The 5,333-nt window shown below is 32.0% G+C and overlaps 1 protein-coding gene across 11 annotated transcripts in view; it reads left to right on the plus strand.

The window, feature by feature from the left end:
- Nucleotides 1-5,333, plus strand: part of LOC108689916 (ryanodine receptor) — a 44,853-nt gene that overhangs the window by 7,142 nt on the left and 32,378 nt on the right. The gene's annotated exons all lie outside the window — the stretch shown is intronic.

Here is a 5,333-nt window from a genome sequence, read left to right on the forward strand (position 1 = left end):
ACTTTGAAATAAAATGAAAATTTAAAGGTTACAAACGTGTTCCAACGAACAGAAATTTTCAATATGTTGTTTTATCGATCATAGATCGATTTATTATTTTCTCATATTTTTCGTATTATATCTGTTTTGCTTTTTTTGTATAACTGACGGATTTTTTTTTTAGAATGTTTAATAATTTCAACCACGTCTGCGTCTTCTTCTTATCCTCCTCCGTCCCCTTCTTATCCTCCTTCGTCCCCTTCTCATCCTCCTTCCTCCCCGGCGTTTTTTCTTTTCTCTTTCTGCCAAACGTACGTACTTCATCCTCTCTTCGTCAGGCAAAGCACACCATTCCTTGCCGGCCTGACGAGCGACTTCTGTCACATGTTTGCCAGGCATTTTATAATACATCTCAAGATAAAAAATGATAAAGGGATTCTGTGAGACAATTCTTCGTCTTCTTCTCCTTCTAGTTCTAGTTCTCTCCTCACAATGGCATATAGATTTCCTTTCGGCCCTTCGTTGGCACCGATCCAAACGCGTTTTCTCAACTTCTGCCTCCTTCTTTTGCTCGTTCATCTTCTTATCCGTTTTTTCAAAAACACCTCTGCAAAAGATTTTAACTGATTTATTTCATTATTGTATTCCTCATAATTCATTGTAAATTATAATGCATACAAATATATACAAATTAATTAACATCTATAATATTCAGTTCAAATGAATCGTTAATATTCTCTCCAAATTAATTGTTAATGCGCGCATTTTTGTTAGGCATTTAGCATAATATGTATTACTGATGATTAAACCGATCGAAATACTTGATTTTCACGAAATTTTCGGTTTTTCTTCAAAGTTCGTCGACTATTATTTGACTCACTTTATGACGAGTGGGCGCAAATTTTATCACTATGAAGTATATACATAGGATGTTCTGGAAATCATAATCGGGAAGGAGGTAATTCCTCAAGTAAAAAAATAAATTGAAAATATAGATAAAATTTTTTCGTACATTTTTAATAATTTTTCAATTAATAAAATAAATACATTATTGAAATTTATTGCATTAGTTTAAATTATACCAAACTCAGACTGGCCTAAAAATAGCATTGAATCATGATTGAATGAATCAAGCAGATTGTAACTAGTTAAGTACCTATGTATTTAACGAATATTCAACTTCTTGATTTTTTTTAAAACAGAATCATCCTGTACGAAAAAATTTGTTCTATATTTTTTACTTACTTTTACAAGAGTACTAATTATCTCCTTCTCGATTGTATTATAATTTCTGAAACATTTTGTATACATAAAGCATACGGAACGTTGAGCAAAAAATCGATTTTTTTCTCCAGAAGGATGGCTTTGATTATCAATACGGGTGCTATCTTCGCGAGGTTAAATAGCCTTTCATGTTCTTAAAAAACCGTTGTGGCGAAATCGCGTACAAAGATATATTTCCGTTAGATTCACCTCGCGATAACGTGCCGTGTAAAATCGATGGAGACCAGGAAACTATTTATGTTCTTATATGAAACGTCACATCCGTACTTTTCGACAGGCTACCTTTCCTGCGAATGGATTACGTATCCGAACATGACAGCGAAGTACGGAATATCGCTCACCTGTCATCAAATATGTTTTCATCAATATTAAGATCCATCATTCGCTGTCACAATTTTCACTTGATAATTTGATTTGATTGAAAAGAAAGTGAAATGTTGTCCGCACGAAAACATCTGAAGCTTTACGAATTTAATTCTCTCACTTCGCACGCTCGAGAATAGTTGATGGGTATCTATCGATTATCAACATTGCGATAATAAGAATTTTCTAATAGGTAAATGATCAAATATCAAAAATGTGCGCGCCATCGGGATATAATTCCGCGTGCGAAATTAAATTTGTATGTAACTTTGTAATTGCGATCATTTCAATTTCGTCGTAAAAATTGCTTCTTAGCAAGATAATTATTTAAGAAAAATTAAATTTTAATTTATTATGATTTGTTAATTCATGTAAAGAAAATTTGAATAAAAAAATTTATAATGCAACTTTAAGATTAAGAAAAATAAATTATTCAAATTTTTGCAGATAAGGTAAAAAAGTATTTGTAACAATGTAATATCGAAATTCTTTCATTAAAGTGGATATATCCTTTAATTAATTACATTTCACCTTAATGTCGCCTTCGAGGAAACACTTATAGTCGAGTGATTCATTGTGCAGTTTACTGACAGTACTTTGCAACACGTGCTATGCACGTCGCGCGCATAGAAATCTAACGAAGTTTCCGGCACATCGCATATGTTTTATCGTGATTTTTCTTTAAAGTCGCTTCTTCAAAGCTAGTCGCTTTTAGTTAATTTTAGAATTTAATGTGACGCTGTTCTGTCTGATCGATAGCTGTCAGCTCGCGTAGCTTTCATTAGTGATGTCGCATCGAAAAATGATGAATTTATAATTAATATACCGCGATGCAGTGTGCGTCGGATGCATCGAGTATCGAACAACAAACGATATACCACACGCACGACGGGAACACCTCTCTAAAGCTTTTTCCAGCTCAGTGGTGTCATCACGAGGCTCACTTTTTACCGATATGTTTATCAAACGATCACTTTATATGCTGATATTTCTGATGAATAAAGGAAGCAACGAATTGTTAAGTTAACTTGAATAAATTTTAGTTGGAAAGGATTAAATCAAGCTTCGAATTTTTAGAAAGGATTATTTCAAATAAATTTATATTTTCAGGATTTTGATTTTAACTATGTTTAAATTTCTTTAAATTTGTTCAATTATGTGATAACTTTCTTATATTACACACTACTTTTTCTGTACATCTGAATAAAAAAATCTTGAAATATCTTGCAATACAAATCTAAAAAAATCTTGCAATATAAATATGAAAAGATTAAATATGATTTATGATTATTCGTCGATTTGATGGAATTATAGGAGTGTCTGCTTGTGACATGAAGGTTTATCCTTGACCTATACCGCAATATGTGTTTCGATCGTCAACCAACGCCGGAAGTAAACGATGTATTTGGTTCATTATCAATGCATGCGTCGCTCGTTTATCCACTAAATTACAAACAATTCTATTTTAATGTTAAGAGAAAAAATTAAATATAAAATATCTTATGCACTTCTTTATGTGTTTCCATAATCTCTGATGTTATACTTATTAACAGTAAAATCAATATTTTAAATACCGCAAGAAGAAATTGGATTACATATTTGCAATTATAATAAAAATAATTTAAATAATAGAGAGTTCTTAATTTTTATTTTATCGTGTACATTATATGGAAACACAATCACGAATTGGAAAATATTTTGAATACAAATATTTCTTCATATAATATCTAATTAACGTTAGCAATTTATAAAACCACAGTCCGCGTCATCAGCGAATTGATCGATGCATTTTATTAATATCTCAATAAACAAGATTAGGATTTCTTGTCAAATTTCCAGCGGAAACTTTCGGTACTTCGCGTGTTTCAAAAGTAAATATATGATCTCACATATGGCGAATCGCGTGCCATTTCATTCAAGCAGGAAGTTATGTTAATGTGTCCTTTAACATTATTTATGCATTTCTCTCCGTTGCATTTCAATTTTTTTTTAAACTTAAACAAGTCAGGAATGCGTGTACGTTCCTAGTTACACCTACCATCGCATTGCATCCGATAACCGAGAATATTCGGATTATATTCTTACTAAGATATAGAGAAAAAAAAAGAATGAATACACTTGTGACGACACAGGTAGGATACAATTAATACGGTGGTGTAAAGCAATTTCATTTGCACGAACGGTCCTGCGAGCCGGGTTCTGCAATCGATTTCAATTTAACTCTATAATCAGTTGATTGCCTTAGATACGTTGTTATCACATTCTTGATTGCCAATAAATCGTACTGATTAGCGATTGAAGAATAATTGAACGCAAATTGAAGAATAATTCAAGTATGAATTGTTTGCAGGTACTAACAATTTTTTAAGCAAAAATTGATAAACGCGTGTGTTTAATCTACTTTAATTTTATATACAATATGTACTGCAATTTCCTAATAATAAAGATAATTTTTTCTTTAATAATAAAATAAAGATAACATTTTTTGAAAATGTTTGTATTTGCGATAAGTTATATTTAATATGAGATTTTTTAATTGGATTACACATTGCTTAATTTAGAAAGAAGGTAAAAAAGAAAGCACTTAGATGATTGCTACAGGCGTATTAATTTTCTTCTCGTACCATTAAACTGGGCTTGGGAATTGTTAAATATGAGACGATCTTATCTTAGCAACTCATCATATGTAATTTTATTATTATACATAATGTATACAGGTGTGTACCGATTGAATAATGAAATCATCTGATCTAACCATATTATAGAAATACGAGATAAAAGACAATTCTCTCTGAGACTTTTGAGTTTTGCCAGCTACATTCTAGATTCGCTCTCATATATTTTTCATTCATTTTGTCGTTCAATTAACTATTCTCGTTTTCTTTTTCGTGTCTTAAGTTAAAGTTAAAAGGCATGAATACATAATTCTTTGTTTACAATAGCTGGCCGAGTGTAAAGGAAAATAAAACCGTTGAAGAGTAAGAAATTAATATTTTGAGATTGCAACTACAGAAAAGGGCAAAGAGGATGAAGCTTGAAAAAGTCCAGAGTATAAAGTAAAATTGAATATAAAGATGAATAAAGTCTACGCATTCAAGGGTTAAAATCGAACGACGCAAATTGAATGACTCACTCGACGAGCTTTTCGAGGCGCGGTATTATTGCCTGTATTAAATAACGCCGTTTTCCACTTCTCGCGGTGATGTGTTCAAAAATTACAAGATGCATTTAAAGCCAGTATACTTGTGTATGTCCGGTCTTCATGCATTCCTGAGGTCGTCCAAATTGGTTTTGGCACGGCGACCGTGTTCTATCGTTCGGCTGACATCATAATTCATGCGATTTCGCAAAAAGCTAATTATTACTATCGCAGTGAAAATACTTTTTAAAATGACATCATTCAGATAAATGATATCAGTCTTCTGACGACATCCTCCATTGAGCCTCGATCATATCCGCAAAATTCTACAGATTATTACTTTGTAGAACCATCTCTATTGTGGATTGCAAAATCCTAAGTGATATTGCGTATTATTGCAGCACATCAACGATGCAATCTCGAGAGAAATTTGTGTCGAGATTTTTTTTAATTGTGATTAACATAAATTTCGAATTTAAAGCAATGAAAATATATGTATATATGTATACATACACACACACACATACACACACATACACACACACACACACACACACACACACACACA

The sequence above is a fragment of the Atta colombica genome, unplaced genomic scaffold (genome assembly GCF_001594045.1).
Source record: "Atta colombica isolate Treedump-2 unplaced genomic scaffold, Acol1.0 scaffold281, whole genome shotgun sequence".
NCBI classification, from domain to species: Eukaryota; Metazoa; Arthropoda; class Insecta; order Hymenoptera; family Formicidae; genus Atta; species Atta colombica.